The sequence below is a fragment of the Rhipicephalus microplus genome, chromosome 5, assembly GCF_043290135.1.
Source record: "Rhipicephalus microplus isolate Deutch F79 chromosome 5, USDA_Rmic, whole genome shotgun sequence".
In the NCBI taxonomy this organism is placed as follows: domain Eukaryota; kingdom Metazoa; phylum Arthropoda; class Arachnida; order Ixodida; family Ixodidae; genus Rhipicephalus; species Rhipicephalus microplus.
The window spans coordinates 163,466,654-163,490,510 of record NC_134704.1 but is presented as its reverse complement, the minus strand read 5'-3'; the positions used below and the strand labels follow the sequence as shown (position 1 = coordinate 163,490,510).

Below are 23,857 nucleotides of genomic sequence, written 5' to 3'. Positions count from 1 at the left end.
TCTGTCTATCTACTCAATTGTCTGTCTAAAATGACTTGTCTCTTTACCAGTGTTTCATCGACAGAAGGCCGAGCAAAACATGCTACCGCGTGTGTGCGAACGGCAACCCTAAGCGGACTGTGGCGAACCAGTAGCGCGTCTGACTCCAGATCAGAAAGTTGCGTGTTCGAATGACGTCCGGGTCAAATTCTCTTTTTTATTATTTTCATCTGTCTATCTACGTATTTGTCTGTCTACAATGACTTGTCTCTTTACCTGTGCTTCATCGACAGAAGGCCGAGCAAAACAAGCTACCGCTTGTGTGCGAACGCCTGCACTAAGTGGACTCGGGGGCGATACGGTAGCACGTCTGACTCCAGATCACATTGTTGCGTGTTCGAATCACGTTCGGGTCAAATTCCCTTTTTTATTATTTTCAACTATCTATCTACTTATTTGTCTGTCTACAATGACGTGTCTCTTTACCTGTATTTCATCGACAGAAGGCCGAGCAAAACATGCTACCGCGTGTGTGCGAACGGCTACCTTAAGCGGACTCGGCGGTGCAACTTTAGCACGTCTGACTCCAGATCAGAAGGTTGCGTGTTATAATCACGTCCGGGTCAAATTCTCTTTTTATAATTTTCATCTATCTGTTTATCTACTTATTTGTCCTTCTACAATGACTTGTCCCTTTACCTGTGCTTCGTCGACAGAAGGCCGAGCAAAACAGGCTACCGCGTGTGTGCGAAGGGACCCTGTAAGCGGACTCGGTGGCGCAACGGTACCACGTCTGACTCCAGATCAGAAGGTTGTGTGTTCAAATAACTTTAGGGTCAGATTCTCTTTTTATTATTTTCATCTATCTGAATATTTACTTATTTGTGTGTATACAATGGCTTGTCTCTTTACCTGTGCATCATCAACACAAGGCCGAGCAAAACACGCTACCGCGTGTGTGCGAACGGCTACCCTAAGCAGACTCGGTGGCGCAACTTTAGAACGTCTGACTCCAGATCAGAAGGTTGCGTAATCGAATCACTTCCGGGTCAAATTCTCTTATTTATTATTTTCATCTGTGTATCTACTTATTTGTCTGTCTACAATACTTGTCTCTTTACCTGTGCTTCATCGACAGAAGTCCGAGCAAAACATTCTACCACTAGTGTGCGAACGCTTACACTAAGTGCATTCGGTGGCGATACGGTAGCACGTCTGACTCCAGATCAGAAGGTTGCGAGTTTGAATCACGTCTGGGTCAAATTCTTTTTTCATTATTTTCATCTATCCGTTTATCTACCTATTTGTCCTTCTACAATGACTTGTCGCTTCACTTGTGCTTCGTCGACAGAAGGCCGGGCAAAACATGCTACCACGTGTGTGCAACGGCTACCCTAAGCAGACTCGGTGGCGACACGGTAGCACGTCTGACTCCAGATCAGAAGGTTGCATGTTCGAATCACGTCCGGGTTCAATTCGCTTTTTTATTATTTTCATCTTGCTGTCTATCTACCTATTTGTCCTTCTACACCGACTTGTCGCTTTACCTGTGCTTCGTCGACAGAAGGCCGTGCAAAACAGGCTACCGCGTGTGTTCGAACGGCAACCCCAAACGGACTAGGTGGCGCGATGGTAGAACGTCTTACTCCAGATCAGAAGGTTGCGTGTTCGAATCACGTTCGGTTCAAATCCTCTTTTTTATTAGTTTCATCTATCTGTCTGTCTACTTATTTGTCTGTCTACAATGACTTGTCCGTTTACCTGTGCTTCATCGACACAAGGCCGAGCAGAACATGCTACCGGGTGTGTGAAAACGGCTACACTAAGTGGACTCGGTGGCGACACGGTAGCACGTCTGATTTTATATCAGAAGGTTGCGTGTTCGAATGACTTCCGGGTAAAATTTTCTTTTTCATTATTTTCATCTGTCTATCTACGTATTTGTTTGTCTACAACGACTTGTCTCTTTACCAGTGCTTCATCGACAGAAGGCCGAGCAAAACATGCTACCGCTTGTGTGCGAACGCCGTCACTAAGTGGACTCGGTGGCGATACGGTAGCACGTCTTACTCCAGATCACATGGTTGCGTGTTCGAACCACGTCTGGGTCAAATTCCCCTTTTTATTATTTTCAAGTATCTGTCTACTTATTTGTCTGTCTACAGTGACTCTTCTCTTTAGCTGTGCTTCGTCGACAGAAGGCCGTGCCAAACATGCTACCGCGATGTGCGAACAGCCTTCTTAAGCGGACTCGGTGGCGCAACTTTAGCACGTCTGACTCCAGATCAGAAGGTTGCGTGTTCTAATCACGTCCGGGTCAAATTCTCTTTTTATTATATTCATCTATCTGTTTATCTACCTATTTGTCCTTCTACAATGACTTGTCCCTTTACCTGTGCTTCGTCGACACAAGGCCGTGCAAAACATGCTACCGCGTGTGTGCGAACGGCTACCCTAAACGGACTCGGTGGCGCAAGGGTAGCGCGCCTGACTCCAGATCAGAAGGTTGCGTGTTCGAATCACGTTCGGGTCAAATTCTCTTTTTTATTATTTTCATCTATCTGCTTATCTACTTATTTATCTGTCTACAATACTTCTCTCTTTACCTGTGCTTCATCGACACAAGGCCGAGCAGAACACGCTACCGCGTGTGTGAAAACGGCTACACTAAGTCGACTCGGTGGCGACACGGTAACTAGTCTGACTTCATATCAGAAGGTTGCGCGTTCGAATCACGTCCGGTTCAAGTTCTCCTATTTATTATTTTCATCTATCTGTCTATCTACTAATTTTTCTGTCTACAATGACTTGTCTCTTTACCTTTGCTTCATCGATAGAAGGCCGACCAAAACATTATACCACATGTGTGCGAACGGCCACCCTAAGCGGACTTTGTGGCGAACCGGTAGCGCGTCTGACTCAAGATCAGAAGGTTGCGTGTTCTAATCACGTCCGGGTCAAATTCTCTTTTTAATATTTTCATCTATCTGTCTATCTACCTATTTGTTTTTCTACAATGACTTGTCTCTTTACCTGTGCTTCATCGACAGAAGGCCGAGAAAAACATGCTACCGCTTGTGTGCGAACGCCTACACTAAGTGGACTCGGTGGTGATACGGTAGCACGTCTGACTCCAGATCACATGGTTGCGTGTTCGAATCACGTCTGGGTGAAATTCCCGTTTTTTAATATTTTCAACTATCTCTCTATCTACTCATTTGTCTGTCTAAAATGACTTGTCTCTTTACCAGTGTTTCATCGACAGAAGGCCGAGCAAAACATGCTACCGCGTGGGTGCGAACGGCAACCCTAAGCGGACTGTGGCGAACCAGTAGCGCGTCTGACTCCAGATCAGAAAGTTGCGTGTTCGAATGACGTCCGGGTCAAATTCTCTTTTTTATTATTTTCATCTGTCTATCTACGTATTTGTCTGTCTACAATGACTTGTCTCTTTACCTGTGCTTCATCGACAGAAGGCCGAGCAAAACATGCTACCACTTGTGTGCGAACGCCTGCACTAAGTGGACTCGGGGGCGATACGGTAGCATGTCTGACTCCAGATCACATTGTTGCGTGTTCGAATCACGTTCGGGTCAAATTCCCTTTTTTATTATTTTCAACTATCTATCTACTTATTTGTCTGTCTACAATGACTTGTCTTTTTACCTGTATTTCATCGACAGAAGGCCGAGCAAAACATGCTACCGCGTGTGTGCGAACGGCTACCTTAAGCGGACTCGGCGGTGCAACTTTAGCACGTCTGACTCCAGATCAGAAGGTTGCGTGTTATAATCACGTCCGGGTCAAATTCTCTTTTTATGATTTTCATCTATCTGTTTATCTACTTATTTGTCCTTCTACAATGACTTGTCCCTTTACCTGTGCTTCGTCGACAGAAGGCCGAGCAAAACACGCTACCGCGTGTGTGCGAAGGGACCCTATAAGCGGACTCGGTGGCGCAACGGTACCACGTCTGACTCCAGATCAGAAGGTTGTGTGTTCAAATAACTTTAGGGTCAGATTCTCTTTTTATTATTTTCATCTATCTGAATATCTACTTATTTGTGTGTCTACAATGACTTGTCCCTTTACTTGGTATTCATCGACAGAAGGCCGAGCAAAACATGCTACAACGTGTGTGCAAACGGCTACCCTAAGCGGACTCGGAGGCGCAATGGTAGCACGTCTGACTCCAGATCAGAAGGTCGCGTGTACGAATCACGTCTTGGTCAAATTCTCTTTTTTATCATTTTCAACTATCTGTCTATCTACTTATTTGTCTGTATACAATGGCTTGTCTCTTTACCTGTGCTTCATCAACAGAAGGCCGAGCAAAACATGCTACCGCGTGTGTGCGAACGGCTACCCTAAGCGGACTCGGTGGCGCAACTTTATCACGTCTGACTCCAGATCAGAAGGTTGCGTAATCGAATCACTTCCGGGTCAAATTCTCTTATTTATTATTTTCATCTGTGTATCTACTTATTTGTCTGTCTACAATACTTGTCTCTTTACCTGTGATTCATCGACAGAAGTCCGAGCAAAACATTCTACCTCTAGTGTGCGAACGCTTACACTAAGTGCATTCGGTGGCGATACGGTAGCACGTCTGACTCCAGATCAGAAGGTTGCGAGTTTGAATCACGTCCGGGTCAAATTCTTTTTTCATTATTTTCATCTATCCGTTTATCTACCTATTTGTCCTTCTACAATGACTTGTCGCTTCACTTGTGCTTCGTCGACAGAAGGCCGGGCAAAACATGCTACCACGTGTGTGCAACGGCTACCGTAAGCAGACTCGGTGGCGACACGGTAGCACGTCTGACTCCAGATCAGATGGTTGCGTGTTCGAATCACGTCCGGGTCCAATTCGCTTTTTTATTATTTTCATCTTGCTGTCTATCTACCTATTTGTCCTTCTACACCGACTTGTCGCTTTACCTGTGCTTCGTCTACAGAAGGCCGTGCAAAACATGCTACCGCGTGTGTTCGAACGGCTACCAAAAACGGACTAGGTGGCGCGATGGTAGCGCGTCTTACTCCAGATCAGAAGGTTGCGTGTTCGAATCACGTTCGGTTCAAATCCTCTTTTTTATTAGTTTCATCTATCTGTCTATCTACTTATTTGTCTGTCTACAACGACTTGTCTCTTTACCAGTGCTTCATCGACAGAAGGCCGAGCAAAACATGCTACCGCTTGTGTGCGAACGCCGTCACTAAGTGGACTCGGTGGCGATACGGTAGCACGTCTTACTCCAGATCACATGGTTGCGTGTTCGAACCACGTCTGGGTCAAATTCCCCTTTTTATTATTTTCAAGTATCTGTCTACTTATTTGTCTGTCTACAGTGACTCTTCTCTTTAGCTGTGCTTCGTCGACAGAAGGCCGTGCCAAACATGCTACCGCGATGTGCGAACAGCCTTCTTAAGTGGATTCGGTGGCGCATTCCACTTCGGGCCGCGATAGCGAGCGGACGCGTTTGGAATGGGCTCCGTCGGAGCGGTATCAGCGGCCGTGTCTGGCCGCGGAAACAGGAACGAAGATAGCGAATACCAGTTTATTTTGCCGGAAATGCCAAAAGGACGACTTGTTATCAACACCGTGTTTTTACACGGTGATGTACGAGCGAGGCCATACAAGGTCGAAGATTTCAGGGACGCATTGACGCCAACGGGCCTGCTGCCGGATGTGGTAAGCCTCGGTGCATACCAGGTTAACCACTTGTGGGCGGTGACATTCAATGACGCCGCTCCCACGAAACGCCTGCTCGCCTTGAAGGAGCTGCAAGTGAAGGGGCGGCGCTGCGTCGTCGTCGACCCACAGGACCAGCAGGTGCGGCTACGAATTCACTGGCTGCTTCACGGAGTGAGCGACGAAGAAGTACAGACGGCGCTGTCGGCTTTCGGCAAGGTCGTGGAGGTGAGCCGTGAGCGGTGGCGTGTCCCGGGCATGGCCGACAAGTGTTCGACCACAAGAACAGCTCTCCTGAAGCTGAAAAGCGGCGTCAAGGTCGAAGACCTTCCGCACCAGATCAGGATCGATGGAGAGCTGGCCTTGCTGGTTGTGCCTGGTCGGCCGATGCAATGCTTGCGCTGCCAAGGCAAAGGGCACGTCCGCCGAGAGTGCAAGGTTCCCCGTTGCTCGCGGTGCAAACGCTTCGGACACGTCGAGGCCGATTGCGTTCGAACGTACGCCAGTGCAATGGGGCCAGCGAAGAACGAGGCGATGGCTGATTACGTCATGGACGTGGCCGAGGCAGAGGACGCCGCCAAAGGGGTCGGAAGCCCAGTGGTCCCTGTGACTACTGGAGGGGCGGCGCCGGCAGACACACCCAAGTTTCCGGAGACTCCCCAGCTTTCGACTACACCGGCCAGCGCCCCGTCAACGGCCGAGCCTGAGCGGGTCGAGACGGACGTGGTTCCAGTGGGGACAGCTGACACAACGGAGGGTCAGGGAGAGACGGCGGCGGACAGCGACGACGAGATGTGCGTGACCAGCGCCACGCTAAAGCGTCCACTCGACGACTCGGTAGAGCAGGACGGGGCGTCGTCCACCAGCAGCCAGGAGCCGCCTGCGAAGGCGCCGCAAGGGAGGTGGCGTAGTCTCAAACCTAAGCCGAAAGTCCCTACCGACCGGAGACTGGCGGACAAGGCAAAAGAAAACAGCGCTGGGAAGCAGGATGGTCCTGGAGGCGGCTAGCCGAGGGCTGGTCGTGAAGGGTAAGCGCCATGCTCCGGGCCTACTCCTATAGCTAACAAGTCACTATGGCATTAACTCCGCCATTCAGTATAGCTACGCTTAACGTCAGAGGGTTGGCGGCTAGACGTAGGCAAAGTCAGCTCTATCGGTTGCTCACAGACCAAGACATAGACGTCCTAGCCGTCCAGGAAACTAAGGTAGACGGAGAGGAGGAGACCGGGAGCATGGTGCGCCGTTTCACTGACCGATATTACGCGGTCGTAAGCCACTCGATAGGAACGTCCGCGGGTTGTGTTCTTTTTGTAAAAAAATTGCAAGGCCTTCTTGTGCAAAGTGTTTTCTCATGCCAGTCGGGCAGAATTGTTTATTGTGACTTTGTTTATGGTGCCACTGAATTCAGAGTTATATGCGTATACGCACCGAATAGTGTAGAAGAGCGTGCTCAGTTTTTTTCTAACCTGTTTCAGTGGACAAAGTGTGATAAGAGGGTGGTTTTGTTAGGTGATTTTAACTGTGTTTTAAGGGCTTGCGATAGAGTCAATAGCACTGGCGTCCGTGACAAAAGCAGTGACGTGCTAGGCAAATTAATAACCGAAAATGACTTGGAAGACGTGTATGAATGTGTGGCAGCAAATCGCGAAGTGATCTACACGCGATTTCAAGGCAATAGCCATGCGCGTTTAGACCGCATATACCTATCCCTAGATGTATTGCCTATGTGTCACGATTTTTCGGTTGAGCCAGTGTCGTTTTCAGATCACTGTTTGGTTGTGTGTCGCATAGGCATGAAGAAACAGCGTAAGGTTTTCAACTGGGATTTATGGAAACTGAACGCATTGTTACTAAAAGATGAACCTTTTTTAGAAGCAGTGCACGAGACCATTAATGAAGTGCTTATGGAAAAAACGGAAACAGTAGCAGAGAAATGGGAGTGTTTAAAGCAGAAGGTGAAAATGAAAGCGCTTGACAGATCGAGCACGCTAAAATTCGAAGCGCAAATAAAAGAAAGAAGTCTTAAGAAAACACTGCAGCAGCTGATAGCCCTAGAAAGTCGGGAGCCTGGGACTTGCAAAGACGAGGTGCGCAGTGTCAAGGAAAAATTAGAACTGCATGACAGAGAGCGTTATCGAGGCGCCTGGGTTCGCGCGCGCGCAAATGATCTTGCCGCGGGTGAGACGCCCACAAAAAGGGCGCTTGGTCTCGAAAAAGCGCAAGGACGCCGAAACCACATCGATAAGGTCTATTGCAACGGGACTCTCGCGAGCGACAATGAAAGCATCGAAAGGGCCTTTGCCGCGTATTATCAGTCACTTTTTGCAATTCGAAAAGCGAATGTACATGGTTTTAAAGAAGAGTTTCTCAAGCGCTTGCCGCGGCTTAGTGACGACACAAAAAAGCTTTTAGAAGGCAGAATAACGGAAGGCGAAGTGGAAAGCGCGATTGGTCATCTGAACCCCGGAAAGTCACCGGGACCCGATGGCCTAACCGCAGCATGGTATAAGACGTTTAGAACAGAACTGTCCCCGGGGTTAGCTGAGCTGTTCAATGAGGCGTACGAACGGAAAACTCTGCCGCCCTCCTTCAGCAAAGCGCATACGATATTAATTCCTAAAACGGACGAAGGGGAAAAACTTAAACTGGTGACATCGTATAGGCCCATATCGCTGACCAATGTCGACTACAAGATTTTTATGAAGGTTCTGGCAGCGCGACTTCAAGGTGTCATTAAAGAAATTGTTGGAGAGCACCAAACTTGTGGAATCAAAGGCAGAACCATTAGCTCAAACATTCACAAGATGCGGTGTGTGCTAGAGTGTTGTGACGAAGATTCACTTGGCGTTGCGGTGCTCCAGATAGACCTGGAGAAAGCTTTTGATTGTGTTGCGCATGATATTTTGTTTGTCATCTTAGATCATATTAATGTCGGTTCCATCATCAAGGAGGGAGTGGCCTTGGCGTACCAGAACTGCACAACACGTTTAATTGTTAACAAGTCTTTGGGGGCCCCCATTCACGTAATGCGTTCTGTGCGTCAAGGCTGCCCCCTCAGTCCACTTTTGTTTTGTATTTACATCGAAGCGATGTGCTTAGCGATAAATGAAAATGAAAAAATACGTGGCTTCAGCTTGGCGGCAGTGGAAGTTAAGCTGCTGGCATATGCAGACGACATTGCGGTGTGTTGTACGAACAAAGAAAGTGTAGAGGAAACGATAAGTGTTGTGAAACATTTTTGTAGCGTCACAGGAAGCCGCGTAAACTGGGCGAAATCTCTTGGGCTGTGGCACGGAAGGTGGCCTTCAAAGCCGGACCTTTTTGCGAATGTGCACTGGACGGAAACACCGACAAGGTACCTCGGTGTTCCCCTGGAATGTTATAACAGCAGCGAGGAGTATTGGTCGCGGCAAACAAAAGAGACGAAGGAAAAAGCAGACAGGTGGAAAGGCATGAACCTGTCTGTTTTTGCTAGGGCTACTGTGTGCAACATGTTTTTTATCGCTAAACTGTGGTATGTGATGCAGGTGTTACATTGTTCAAGGATCAACGTGCAAAGGCTGCACAGAGTGTTCGCAGTTTTTATATGGGGCTCGAAATGGGAAAGGTGCAGACGGACCAACTTGTTCAGGCGCGTGAAGGACGGAGGTCTTGGTTTGGCGCACCTATTTGTGAGACAAGTAGTAAATAGATTTTTGTTTTTCCGTGACGTCAGGGATCCGTTTTTGCGTACGGTATGCCAGCTCAGGTTAGGCAGTGCCTTACCAGATCTTGTTGTTACTACGGATAGCCGGCCCGTGACGTTGCGTGGGTATCTCAAGGAAGTGGTAGACAGTGTACGTTTTTTATCTGTACGCTTTTCGATAGATTATCTAGCAAGTGTTAGAAGAAAAGAATTGTACAAAGATGTATGTGCTATGGTTTTGCCAGTACCATTGTACAGGGCCATATACAGTGGAAGACCGGGACAAAATGTACTGAAGCGGGTGAGAAACATGCAGGTACCTACAGGGGTGAAAACTTTTTTCTTCAAGTTACACACAGGAACACTATCAGTAAAGACTTTCACAGAGGAACGGGGTTTTTTTACACCATGGGGGTCACACTGCTTGATATGTAAGAAACCAGAAACAATAGACCATGTTTTTTTGCATTGTTGGGAAGGGGTACATTTTTGGGACATATTACAGAGGACAATAAAGAAGGATTTTCCACTAGACCCACACGGAATAAGGTACCTCGCAGTAACAAATGATGATGGGGTCCCATTTGATGTAGTGATGTTGACCGGTCTCCACTGTATATGGCGTGCACGAATGGCCGGATACCATTTCGACCCGGACGCAAAGCCAGCAGTAATTTATTTCAGGCAAAGCATGTCTGCATTCATTGAGTGTAGCAAAATAGGGGATATCGAGCCAGAATGGTTGTCAAGGTTTGAACCCCTGGCAAACCTTAAGTATTTTTAAGAGGACAACATCAGTACAGATGGGACTGATGGCAATGTTTGTTCTTTTTTTTTCTCTTTGTATTGTAATATATGTGTGTGCAATGATTGCCCTGTACAATGTCCATGCCAGGCAATAAATAAAAAAAAAAAAAAAAAAAAAAAAAAAAAAAAAAAATTCGGTGGCGCAACGGTAGCGCATCTTACTACAGATCAGAAGGTTGCGTGTTCGAATCACGTTCGGGTCAAATTCTCTTTTTATTATTTTCATCTATCTGTCTATCCACCTATTTGTCTGTCTACAATGACTTGTCTCTTTACCTGTGCTTCGTCGATAGAAGGCCGAGCAAAACATGCCACAACGTGTGTGGGAACGCCTGCCCTAAACGGACTTGGTGGCGAACCGGTAGCGCGTCTGACTCCAGTTCAGAAGGTTGCGTGTTCGAATCACGTTCGGGTCAAATTCTTTTTTTTATTATTTTTATCTATCTGTCTATCTACCTATTTTTCTGTCTACAATGACTTGTCCCTTTACCTGTGCTTCGTCGACACAAGGCCGTGCAAAACATGCTACCGCGTGTGTGCGAACGGCTACCCTAAACGGACTCGGTGGCGCAAGGGTAGCGCGCCTGACTCCAGATCAGAAGGTTGCGTGTTCGAATCACATTCGGGTCAAATTCTCTTTTTTATTATTTTCATCTATCTCCCTATCTACTTATTTATCTGTCTACATTACTTCTCTCTTTACCTGTGCTTCATCGACACAAGGCCGAGCAGAACACGCTACCGCGTGTGTGAAAACGGCTACACTAAGTCGACTCGGTGGCGACACGGTAACTAGTCTGACTTCATATCAGAAGGTTGCGCGTTCGAATCACGTCCGGTTCAAGTTCTCCTATTTATTATTTTCATCTATCTGTCTATCTACTAATTTTTCTGTCTACAATGACTTGTCTCTTTACCTGTGCTTCATCGACCGAAGGCCGAGCAAAACATGTCACCGCGTGTGTGCGAAGGGACCCTATAAGCAGACTCGGTGGTGCAATGGTACCACGTCTGACTCCAGATCAGAAGGTTTTGTGTTCGAATCACGTTAGGGTCAAATTCTTTTTTTATTATTTTCATCTATCTGAATATCTACCTATTTGCCTGTGTAGAATGACTTGTCTCTTCACCTGTGCTTCATCGATAGAAGGCCAAGCAAAACGTGAAACCACGTGTGTGCGAACGGCTACTCTTAGCAGACTCGGTTGCGCAACTTTAGCACGTCTGACTCCAGATCTGAAGGTTTCGTGTTCTAGTCACGTCCGGGTCAAATTCTCTTCTTATTATTTTCATCTATCTGTCTATCTGCTCATTTGTCCTTCTACAGTGACTTGTTCCTTTACCTGTGCTTCGTCGCCAGAAGGCCGTGCAAAACATGCTACCGCGTGTGTGCGAACGGCCACCCTAAGCGGACTCGGTGGCGCAACGGTACCGCGGCGAACTCCAGATCAGAAGGTTGCGTGTTCAAATCACGTCCGGGTCATATTCTCTTTTTTATTATTTTCATCTATCTGTCTATCTACTTATTTGTCTGTCTACAATGACTTGTCTCTTCACCTGTGCTTGATCGATAGAAGGCCAAGCAAAACGTGCAACCACGTGTGTGCGAACGGCTACTCTTAGCGGACTCGGTTGCGCAACTTTAGCACGTCTGTCTCCAGATCAGAAGGTTTCGTGTTCTAGTCACGTCCGGGTCAAATTCTCTTCTTATTATTTTCATCTATCTGTCTATCTACTCATTTGTCCTTCTACAGTGACTTGTCCCTTTACCTTTGCTTCGTCGCCAGAAGGCCGTGCAAAACATGCTACCGCGTGTGTGTGAACGGCCACCCTAAATGGACTCGGTGCCGCAACGGTAGCGCGTCTGACTCCAGATCAGAAGGTTGCGTGTTCAAATCACGTCTGGGTCAAATTCTCTCTGTTATCATTTTCATCTATCTGTCTATTTACACTTTTGTCTGTCTACAATGACTTGTCTCTTTACCTGTGCTTCATCGACAGAAGGCCGAGCAAAACATCCTACAACGGGTGTGCGAACGGCTACCCTAAGCGGACTCGGAAGCGCAACGGCAACGCGTCTGACTCCAGATCAGAAGGTTGCGTGTTTGAATCACGTCATGGTCCAATTCTCTGTTTTAATATTTTCAACTATCTGTCTATCTACTTATTTGTCTGTCTACAATGACTTGTCTTTTTGCCTGTGCTTCATCGACAGAAGGCCGAGCAAAACATGCTACCGCGTGTATGCGAACGGCTACACTAAGCGGACTCGGTGGCGCAACTTTAGCACGTCTGACTCCAGATCAGAAAGTTGCGTAATCGAATCACGTCCGGGTCAAATTCTCTTTTTATCAGTTTCATCTGCCTATCTATTTATTTGTCTGTCTACATTACTTGTGTATTTACCTGTGCTTCATCGACAGAAGTCCGAGCAAAACATGCTACCACTAGTGTGCGAACGCCTACACTAAGTGGATTCGGTGGCAATACGGTAGCACGTCTGACTCCAGATCAGAAGGATGCGAGTTTGAATCACGTCCGGGTCAAATTCTCTTTTTATTATTCTCATCTATCCGTCTATCTACTTATTTGTCCTTCTACAATGACTTGTCGCTTTACCTGTGCTTCGTCGACAGAAGGCCGGGCAAAACATGCTACCACGTGTGTGCAAGGGCTACTCGAAGCGCACTCGGTGGCAAACTGGTAGCGCGTCCGACTCCAAATCAGAAGGTTGCGTGTTCGAACCACGTGCGGGTCAAATTTTCTTTTTTGTTATTTTCATCTGACTATCTACCTATTTTATATTCTACAATGACTTGTCTCTTTACCTGTGCTTTATCGACAGAAGGCCGAGCAAAACATGCTACCGCATGTGTGCGAATGGCTGCGCTAAGTGGAATCGGTGGCGACACAGTAGCACGTCTGACTCCAGATCAGAAGTTTGCGTGTTCGAATCACGTCCGTGTTAGGTTCTCTTTTTTATTATTTTCATCTATCTGTCTATCTACTTATTTGTCTGTCTACAATGACTTGTCTCGTTACCTGTGTATCATCGACAGAAGGCCGAGCAAAACATGCTACCGCGTGTGTGCGAACGGCTACCTTATGCGAACTCGGCGGTGCAACTTTAGCACGTCTGACTCCAGATCAGAAGGTTGCGTGTTCTAATCACGTCCAGGTCAAATTCTCTTTTTATGATTTTCATCTATCTGTTTATCTACCTATTTGTCCTTCTACAATGACTTGTCCTTTCACCTGTGCTTCGTCGACAGAAGGCCGTGCAAAACATGCTACCGCGTTTGTGCGAACGGCTACCCAAAACGGACTCAGTGGCGCATGGGTTGCGCGTTAGACTCCAGATCAGAAGGTTGCGTGTTCGAATCACGTTCGGGTCAAATTCTCTTTTTTATTATTTTCATCTATCTGCCTATCTACTTATTTATCTGTCTACATTACTTTTCTCTTTACCTGTGCTTCATCGACAGAAGGTCGAGCAAAACATGTTACCGCGTGTGTTAAGGGACCCTGTAAGCGGACTCGGTGGTGCAATGGTACCACGTCTGACTCCAGGTCAGAAGGTTTTGTGTTCGAATCACGTTAGGGTCAAATTCTCATTTTATTATTTTCATCTATCTGAATATCTACCTATTTGTCTGTCTACAATGACTTGTCTCTTTACCTGTGCTTCATCGACAGAAGGCCGAGCAAAACATGCTACCACGGTTGTTCGAACGGCTACCCTAAGTGGACTCGGAAGCGAAACGGCAACGCGTCTGACTCCAGATCAGAAGGTTGCGTGTTTGAATCACGTCATGGTCAAATTCTCTGTTTTATTATTTTCAACTTTCTGTCTATCTATTTATTTGTCTGTCTACAATGACTTGCCTCTTTGCCTGTGCTTCATCGACAGAAGGCCGAGCAAAACATGCTACCGCGTGTGTGCGAACGGCTACCCTAAGCGGACTCAGTGGCGCAACTTTAGCACGTCTGACTCCAGATCAGAAGGTTGCGTAATCGAATCACATCCGGGTCAAATTCTCTTTTTATTAGTTTCATCTGTCTATCTATTTATTTGTCTGTCTACATTACTTGTCTCTTTACCTGTGCTTCATCGACAGAAGTCCGAGCAAAACATGCTACCAATAGTGTGCGAACGCCTACACTAAGTGGATTCGGTGGCAATACGGTAGCACGTCTGACTCCAGATCAGAAGGATGCGAGTTTGAATCACGTCCGGGTCAAATTCTCTTTTTAATATTTTCATCTATCCGTCTATCTACTTATTTGTTCTTCTACAATGACTTGTCGCTTTACCTGTGCTTCGTCGACAGAAGGCCGGGCAAAACATGCTACCACGTGTGTGCAACGGCTACCCCAAACGGACTAGGTGGCGCGATGGTAGCGCGTCTTACTCCAGATCAGAAGGTTGCGTGTTCGAATCACGTTCGGTTCAAATCCTCTTTTTTATTAGTTTCATCTATCTGTCTGTCTACTTATTTGTCTGTCTACAATGACTTCTCCGTTTACCTGTGCTTCATCGACACAAGGCCGAGCAGAACATGCTACCGCATGTGTGAAAACGGCTACACTGAGTGGACTCGGTGGCGACACGGTAGCACGTCTGACTTTATATCAGAAGGTTGCGTGTTCGAATGACTTCCGGGTAAAATTCTCTTTTTCATTATTTTCATCTGTCTATCTACGTATTTGTTTGTCTACAACGACTTGTCTCTTTACCAGTGCTTCATCGACAGAAGGCCGAGCAAAACATGCTACCGCTTGTGTGCGAACGCCGTCACTAAGTGGACTCGGTGGCGATACGGTAGCACGTGTTACTCCAGATCACATGGTTGCGTGTTCGAACCACGTCTGGGTCAAATTCCCCTTTTTATTATTTTCAAGTATCTGTCTACTTATTTGTCTGTCTACAGTGACTCTTCTCTTTAGCGGTGCTTCGTCGACAGAAGGCCGTGCCAAACATGCTACCGCGATGTGCGAACAGCCTTCTTAAGTGGACTCGGTGGCGCAACGGTAGCGCATCTTACTACAGATCAGAAGGTTGCGTGTTCGAATCACGTTCGGGTCAAATTCTCTTTTTATTATTTTCATCTATCTGTCTATCCACCTATTTGTCTGTCTACAATGACTTGTCTCTTTACCTGTGCTTCGTCGATAGAAGGCCGAGCAAAACATGCCACAACGTGTGTGGGAACGCCTGCCCTAAACGGACTTGGTGGCGAACCGGTAGCGCGTCTGACTCCAGTTCAGAAGGTTGCGTGTTCGAATCACGTTCGGGTCAAATTCTTTTTTTTATTATTTTTATCTCTCTGTCTATCTACCTATTTTTCTGTCTACAATAACTTGTCTCTTTACCTGTGTTTCTTGAATAGAAGGCCGAGCAAATTATGCTACCACGTGTGTGCAAACGGCTACCCTAAGCGGACTCGGTGGCGCAACTTTAGCACGTCTGACTCCAGATCAGAAGGTTGCGTGTTCCAATCACGCCCGGGTCAAATTCTCTTTTTATTATTTTCATCTATCTGTCTATCTACTTATTTGTCTGTCTGCAATGACTTGTCCCTTTACCTGTGCTTCATCGACAGAAGGCCGAGCAAAACATGCTACCGCGTGTGTGCGAACGGCTACTCTAAGCGGACTCGGTGGCGCAACTTTAGCACGTCTGACTCCAGATCAGAAGGTTGCGTGTTCTTATCACGTCCGGGTCAAATTCTCTTTTTATTATATTCATCTATCTGTTTATCTACCTATTTGTCCTTCTACAATGACTTGTCCCTTTACCTGTGCTTCGTCGACACAAGGCCGTGCAAAACATGCTACCGCGTGTGTGCGAACGGCTACCCTAAACGGACTCGGTGGCGCAAGGGTAGCGCGCCTGACTCCAGATCAGAAGGTTGCGTGTTCGAATCACGTTCGGGTCAAATTCTCTTTTTTATTATTTTCATCTATCTGCCTATCTACTTATTTATCTGTCTACATTACTTCTCTCTTTACCTGTGCTTCATCGACCGAAGGCCGAGCAAAACATGTCACCGCGTGTGTGCGAAGGGACCCTATAAGCAGACTCGGTGGTGCAATGGTACCACGTCTGACTCCAGATGAGAAGGTTTTGTGTTCGAATCACGTTAGGGTCAAATTCTTTTTTTATTATTTTCATCTATCTGAATATCTACCTATTTGCCTGTGTAGAATGACTTGTCTCTTCACCTGTGTTTCATCGATAGAAGGCCAAGCAAAACGTGAAACCACGTGTGTGCGAACGGCTACTCTTAGCAGACTCGGTTGCGCAACTTTAGCAAGTCTGACTCCAGATCTGAAGGTTTCGTGTTCTAGTCACGTCCGGGTCAAATTCTCTTCTTATTATTTTCATCTATCTGTCTATCTGCTCATTTGTCCTTCTACAGTGACTTGTCCCTTTACCTGTACTTCGTCGCCAGAAGGCCGTGCAAAACATGCTACCGCGTGTGTGCGAACGGCCACCCTAAGCGGACTCGGTGGCGCAACGGTACTGCGGCGAACTCCAGATCAGAAGGTTGCGTGTTCAAATCACGTCCGGGTCATATTCTCTTTTTTATTATTTTCATTAATCTGTCTATCTACTTATTTGTCTGTCTAGAATGACTTGTCTCTTCACCTGTGCTTCATCGATAGAAGGCCAAGCAAAACGTGCAACCACGTGTGTGCGAACGGCTACTCTTAGCGGACTCGGTTGCGCAACTTTAGCACGTCTGTCTCCAGATCAGAAGGTTTCGTGTTCTAGTCACGTCCGGGTCAAATTCTCTTCTTATTATTTTCATTTATCTGTCTATCTACTCATTTGTCCTTCTACAGTGACTTGTCCCTTTACCTGTGCTTCGTCGCCAGAAGGCCGTGCAAAACATGCTACCGCGTGTGTGTGAACGGCCACCCTAAATGGACTCGTTGCCGCAACGGTAGCGCGTCTGACTCCAGATCAGAAGGTTGCGTGTTCAAATCACGTCTGGGTCAAATTCTCTCTTTTATCATTTTCAACTATCTGTCTATCTACTTATTTGTCTGTCTACAATGACTTGTCTCTTTACCGGCGCTTCATCGACAGAAGGCCGAGCAAAACATGCTACCACGTGTGTTCGAACGGCTACCCTAAGCAGACTCGGTGGCGAAACTTTAGCACGTCTGACTCCAGATCAAAAGGTTGCGTGTTCTAATAACGTCCGGGTCAAATTCTCTTTTTTTATTATTTTCATCTGTCTGTCTATCTACCTATTTGTCTGTCTACAATGACTTGTCTCTTTACCTTTGCTTCATCGATAGAAGGCCAAGCAAAACATGCTACCACGTGTGTACGAACGGCTACCCTAAGCGGACTCGGTGGTGCAACGGTAGCGCGTCTGACTCCAAATCAGAAGGATGCGTGTTCGAATCAGGTCGAAGTCAAATTCTCTTTTCTATTGTTTTCATCTATCTGTCTATTTACACTTTTGTCTGTCTACAATGACTTGTCTCTTTACCTGTGCTTCATCGACAGAAGGCCGAGCAAAACATCCTACCACGGGTGTGCGAACGGCTACGCTAAGCGGACTCGGAAGGGCAACGGCAACGCGTCTGACTCCAGATCAGAAGGTTGCGTGTTCGAATCACGTTCGGTTCAAATCCTCTTTTTTATTAGTTTCATCTATCTGTCTGTCTACTTATTTGTCTGTCTACAATGACTTGTCGCTTTACCTGTGCTTCGTCGACAGAAGGCCGGGCAAAACATGCTACCACGTGTGTGCAACGGCTACCCGAAGCGCACTCGGTGGCAAACTGGTAGCGCGTCCGACTCCAAATCAGAAGGTTGCGTGTTCGAACCACGTGCGGGTCAAATTTTCTTTTTTGTTATTTTCATCTGACTATCTACCTATTTTATATTCTACAATGACTTGTCTCTTTACCTGTGCTTTATCGACAGAAGGCCGAGCAAAACATGCTACCGCATGTGTGCGAATGGCTGCGCTAAGTGGAATCGGTGGTGACACAGTAGCACGTCTGACTCCAGATCAGAAGTTTGCGTGTTCGAATCACGTCCGTGTTAGGTTCTCTTTTTTATTATTTTCATCTATCTGTCTATCTACTTATTTGTCTGTCTACATTACTTGTGTCTTTACCTGTGCTTCATCGACAGAAGTCCGAGCAAAACATGCTACCACTAGTGTGCGAACGCCTACACTAAGTGGATTCGGTGGCAATACGGTAGCACGTCTGACTCCAGATCAGAAGGATGCGAGTTTGAATCACGTCCGGGTCAAATTCTCTTTTTATTATTCTCATCTATCCGTCTATCTACTTATTTGTCCTTCTACAATGACTTGTCGCTTTACCTGTGCTTCGTCGACAGAAGGCCGGGCAGAACATGCTACCACGTGTGTGCAACGGCTACCCGAAGCGCACTCGGTGGCAAACTGGTAGCGCGTCCGACTCCAAATCAGAAGGTTGCGTGTTCGAACCACGTGCGGGTCAAATTTTCTTTTTTGTTATTTTCATCTGACTATCTACCTATTTTATATTCTACAATGACTTGTCTCTTTACCTGTGCTTTATCGACAGAAGGCCGAGCAAAACATGCTACCGCATGTGTGCGAATGGCTGCGCTAAGTGGAATCGGTGGCGACACAGTAGCACGTCTGACTCCAGATCAGAAGTTTGCGTGTTCGAATCACGTCCGTGTTAGGTTCTCTTTTTTATTATTTTCATCTATCTGTATATCTACTTATTTGTCTGTCTACAATGACTTGTCTCGTTACCTGTGTTTCATCGACAGAAGGCCGAGCAAAACATGCTACCGCGTGTGTGCGAACGGCTACCCAAAACGGACTCAGTGGCGCAAGGGCAGCGCGTTAGACTCCAGATCAGAAGGTTGCGTGTTCGAATCACGTTCGGGTCAAATTCTCTTTTTTATTATTTTCATCTATCTGCCTATCTACTTATTTATCTGTCTACATTACTTTTCTCTTTACCTGTGCTTCATCGACAGAAGGTCGAGCAAAACATGTTACCGCGTGTGTTAAGGGACCCTGTAAGCGGACTTGGTGGTGCAATGGTACCACGTCTGACTCCAGGTCAGAAGGTTTTGTGTTCGAATCACGTTAGGGTCAAATTCTCATTTTATTATTTTCATCTATCTGAATATCTACCTATTTGTCTGTCTACAATGACTTGTCTCTTTACCTGTGCTTCATCGACAGAAGGCCGAGCAAAACATGCTACCACGGTTGTTCGAACGGCTACCCTAAGTGGACTCGGAAGCGCAACGGCAACGCGTCTGACTCCAGATCAGAAGGTTGCGTGTTTGAATCACGTGATGGTCAAATTCTCTGTTTTATTATTTTCAACTTTCTGTCTATCTATTTATTTGTCTGTCTACAATGACTTGCCTCTTTGCCTGTGCTTCATCGACAGAAGGCCGAGCAAAACATGCTACCGCGGGTGTGCGAACGGCTACCCTAAGCGGACTCAGTGGCGCAACTTTAGCACGTCTGACTCCAGATCAGAAGGTTGCGTAATCGAATCACATCCGGGTCAAATTCTCTTTTTATTAGTTTCATCTGTCTATCTATTTATTTGTCTGTCTACATTACTTGTCTCTTTACCTGTGCTTCATTGACAGAAGTCCGAGCAAAACATGCTACCAATAGTGTGCGAACGCCTACACTAAGTGGATTCGGTGGCAATACGGTAGCACGTCTGACTCCAGATCAGAAGGACGCGAGTTTGAATCACGTCCGGGTCAAATTCTCTTTTTAATATTTTCATCTATCCGTCTATCTTTCTATTTGTCCTTCTACAATGACTTGTCGCTTTACCTGTGCTTCGTCGACAGAAGGCCGGGCAAAACATGCTACCACGTGTGTGCAACGGCTACCCTAAGCGCACTCGGTGGCGAACTGGTAGCGCGTCCGACTCCAGATCAGAAGGTTGCGTGTTCGAACCACGTGCGGGTGAAATTCTCTTTTTTGTTATTTTCATCTGACTATCTACCTATTTTTCATTCTACAATGACTTGTCTCTTTACCTGTGCTTCATCGACAGAAGGCCGCGCAAAACATGCTACCGCATGTGTGCGAACGGCTGCGCTAAGTGGACTCGGTGGCGACACAGTAGCACGTCTGACTCCAGATCAGAAGTTTGCGTGTCCGAATCACGTCCGTGTTAGGTTCTCTTTTTTATTATTTTCATCTATCTGTCTATCTACTTATTTATCTGTCTACATTACTTCTCTCTCTACATGTGCTTCATCGACACAAGGCCGAGCAGAACACGCTACCGCGTGTGTGAAAACGGCTACACTAAGTGGACTCGGTGGCGACACAGTAGCACGTCTGACTCCAGATTAGAAGGTTGCGCGTTCGAATCACGTCTGGGTCAAGTTCTCTTTTTTATTATTTTCATCTATCTGTCTATCTACTTATTTGTCTGTCTACAGTGACTCTTCTCTTTAGCTGTGCTTCGTCGACAGAAGGCAGTGCCAAACATGCTACCGCGTGTGTGCGAACGGCCACCCTAAATGAACTCGGTGGCGCAACGGTAGCGCGTCTGACTACAGATCAGAAGGTTGCGTGTTCGAATCACGTTCGGGTCAAATTCTCTTTATTATTATTTTCATCTATCTGTCTATCCACCTATTTGTTTGTCTACAATGACTTGTCTCTTTACCTGTGCTTCGTAGATAGAAGGCTGAGCAAAACATCCTACCACGGGTGTGCGAACGGCTACCCTAAGCGGACTCGGAAGCGCAACGGCAACGCGTCTGACTCCAGATCAGAAGGTTGCGTGTTTGAATCACGTCATGGTCAAATTCTCTGTTTTATTATTTTCAACTATCTGTCTACTTATTTGTCTGTCTACAGTGACTCTTCTCTTTAGCTGTGCTTCGTCGACAGAAGGCCGTGCCAAACATGCTACCGCGATGTGCGAACAGCCTTCTTAAGCGGACTCGGTGGCGCAACGGTAGCGCATCTTACTACAGATCAGAAGGTTGCGTGTTCGAATCACGTTCGGGTCAAATTCTCTTTTTATTATTTTCATCTATCTGTCTATCTACCTATTTGTCTGTCTACAATGACTTGTCTCTTTACCTGTGCTTCGTCGATAGAAGGCCGAGCAAAACATGCCACAACGCGTGTGGGAACGCCTGCCCTAAGCGGACTTGGTGGCGAACCGGTAGTGCGTCTGACTCCAGTTCAGAAGGTTGCGTGTTCGAATCACGTTCGGGTCAAATTCTTTTTTTTATTATTTTTATCTATCTGTCTATCTACCTATTTTTCTGTCTACAATAACTTGTCTCGTTACCTGTGTTTCTTGAATAGAAGGCCGAGCAAAACATGCTACCACGTGTGTGCGAACGGCTACCCTAAGCGGACTCGGTGGCGCAACTTTAGCACGTCTGACTCCAGATCAGAAGGTTGCGTGTTCCAATCACGCCCGGGTCAAATTCTCTTTTTATTATTTTCATCTATCTGTCTATCTACTTATTTGTCTGTCTGCAATGACTTGTCCCTTTACCTGTGCTTCATCGACAGAAGGCCGAGCAAAACATGCTACCGCGTGTGTGCGAACGGCTACTCTAAGCGGACTCGGTGGCGCAACTTTAGCACGTCTGACTCCAGATCAGAAGGTTGCATGTTCGAATCACGTTCGGGTCAAATTCTCTTTTTTATTATTTTCATCTATCTGCCTATCTACTTATTTATCTGTCTACATTACTTCTCTCTTTACCTGTGCTTCATCGACACAAGGCCGAGCAGAACACGCTATCGCGTGTGTGAAAACGGCTACACTAAGTCGACTCGGTGGCGACACGGTAACTAGTCTGACTTCATATCAGAAGGTTGCGCGTTCGAATCACGTTCGGTTCAAGTTATCCTATTTATTATTTTCATCTATCTGTCTATCTACTAATTTTTCTGTCTACAATGACTTGTCTCTTTACCTGTGCTTCATCGACCGAAGGCCGAGCAAAACATGTTACTGCGTGTGTGCGAAGGGGCCCTATAAGCAGACTCGGTGGTGCAATGGTACCACGTCTGACTCCAGATCAGAAGGTTTTGTGTTCGAATCACGTTAGGGTCAAATTATTTTTTATTATTTTCATCTATCTGAATATCTACCTATTTGTCTGTGTAGAATGACTTGTCTCTTCACCTGTGCTTCATCGATAGAAGGCCAAGCAAAACGTGCAACCACGTGTGTTCGAACGGCTACTCTTAGCGGACTCGGTTGCGCAACTTTAGCACGTCTGACTCCAGATCAGAAGGTTTCGTGTTCTAGTCACGTCCGGGTCAAATTCTCTTCTTATTATTTTCATCTATCTGTCTATCTACTCATTTGTCCTTCTACAGTGACTTGTTCCTTTACCTGTGCTTCGTCGCCAGAAGGCCGTGCAAAACATGCTACCGCGTGTGTGCGAACGGCCACCCTAAGCGGACTCGGTGGCGCAACGGTACCGCGGCGAACTCCAGATCAGAAGGTTGCGTGTTCAAATCACGTCCGGGTCATATTCTCTTTTTTATTATTTTCATCTGTCTGTCTATCTACTTATTTGTCTGTCTACAATGACTTGTCTCTTCACCTGTGCTTCATCGATAGAAGGCCAAGCAAAACGTGCAACCACGTGTGTGCGAACGGCTACTCTTAGCGGACTCGGTTGCGCAACTTTAGCACGTCTGTCTCCAGATCAGAAGGTTTCGTGTTCTAGTCACGTCCGGGTCAAATTCTCTTCTTATTATTTTCATCTATCTGTCTATCTACTCATTTGTCCTTCTAGAGTGACTTGTCCCTTTACCTGTGCTTCGTCGCCAGAAGGCCGTGCAAAACATGCTACCGCGTGTGTGTGAACGGCCACCCTAAATGGACTCGGTGCCGCAACGGTAGCGCGTCTGACTCCAGATCAGAAGGTTGCGTGTTCAAATCACGTCTGGGTCAAATTCTCTCTTTTATCATTTTCAACTATCTGTCTATCTACTTATTTGTCTGTCTACAATGACTTGTCTCTTTACCTGCGCTTCATCGACAGAAGGCCGAGCAAAACATGCTACCACGTGTGTTCGAACGGCTACCCTAAGCGGACTCGGTGGCGCAACTTTAGCACGTCTGACTCCAGATCAAAAGGTTGCGTGTTCTAATCACGTCCGGGTCAAATTCTCTTTTTTATTATTTTCATCTGTCTGTCTATCTACCTATTTGTCTGTCTCCAATGACTTGTCTCTTTACCTTTGCTTCATCGATAGAAGGCCAAGCAAAACATGCTACCACGTGTGTACGAACGGCTACCCTAAGCGGACTCGGAAGCGCAACGGCAACGCGTCTGACTCCAGATCAGAAGGTTGCGTGTTCTAATCACGCCCGGGTCAAATTCTCTTTTTATTATTTTCATCTATCTGTCTATCTACTTATTTGTCTGTCTGCAATGAGTTGTCCCTTTACCTGTGCTTCATCGACAGAAGGCCGAGCAAAACATGCTACCACTTGTGTGCGAACGCCTACCCTAAGCGGACTCGGTGGCGATACGGTAGCACGTCTTACTCCAGATCACATGATTGCGTGTTCGAACCACGTCTGGGTGAAATTCCCTTTTTTATTATTTTCAACTATCTGTCTATCTACTTATTTGTCTGTCTACAATGACTTGTCTCTTTACCTGTGTTTCATCGACAGAAGGC

At 46.5% G+C, this 23,857-nt stretch overlaps 9 non-coding genes across 9 annotated transcripts; all 9 read left to right on the top strand.

Annotated features, from left to right (window-relative positions):
- The first annotated feature begins 2,440 nt into the window (after positions 1-2,440).
- TRNAW-CCA (transfer RNA tryptophan (anticodon CCA)) lies at positions 2,441-2,512 on the top strand. The gene has a single exon. It is a non-coding gene; the product is annotated as a tRNA-Trp (tRNA).
- An 8,209-nt stretch (positions 2,513-10,721) lies between these two features.
- On the top strand, positions 10,722-10,793 carry TRNAW-CCA (transfer RNA tryptophan (anticodon CCA)). The gene has a single exon. It is a non-coding gene; the product is annotated as a tRNA-Trp (tRNA).
- A 1,208-nt stretch (positions 10,794-12,001) lies between these two features.
- Positions 12,002-12,073, top strand: TRNAW-CCA (transfer RNA tryptophan (anticodon CCA)). The gene has a single exon. It is a non-coding gene; the product is annotated as a tRNA-Trp (tRNA).
- A 3,104-nt stretch (positions 12,074-15,177) lies between these two features.
- TRNAC-ACA (transfer RNA cysteine (anticodon ACA)) lies at positions 15,178-15,249 on the top strand. The gene has a single exon. It is a non-coding gene; the product is annotated as a tRNA-Cys (tRNA).
- Positions 15,250-16,030: 781 nt separating this feature from the next.
- TRNAW-CCA (transfer RNA tryptophan (anticodon CCA)) lies at positions 16,031-16,102 on the top strand. Its single transcript has one exon. It is a non-coding gene; the product is annotated as a tRNA-Trp (tRNA).
- Positions 16,103-17,096: 994 nt separating this feature from the next.
- On the top strand, positions 17,097-17,168 carry TRNAW-CCA (transfer RNA tryptophan (anticodon CCA)). The gene has a single exon. It is a non-coding gene; the product is annotated as a tRNA-Trp (tRNA).
- Positions 17,169-20,706: 3,538 nt separating this feature from the next.
- TRNAC-ACA (transfer RNA cysteine (anticodon ACA)) lies at positions 20,707-20,778 on the top strand. Its single transcript has one exon. It is a non-coding gene; the product is annotated as a tRNA-Cys (tRNA).
- Positions 20,779-21,129: 351 nt separating this feature from the next.
- TRNAC-ACA (transfer RNA cysteine (anticodon ACA)) lies at positions 21,130-21,201 on the top strand. The gene has a single exon. It is a non-coding gene; the product is annotated as a tRNA-Cys (tRNA).
- Positions 21,202-23,048: 1,847 nt separating this feature from the next.
- Positions 23,049-23,120, top strand: TRNAW-CCA (transfer RNA tryptophan (anticodon CCA)). Its single transcript has one exon. It is a non-coding gene; the product is annotated as a tRNA-Trp (tRNA).
- The last annotated feature ends 737 nt before the right edge of the window (positions 23,121-23,857 follow it).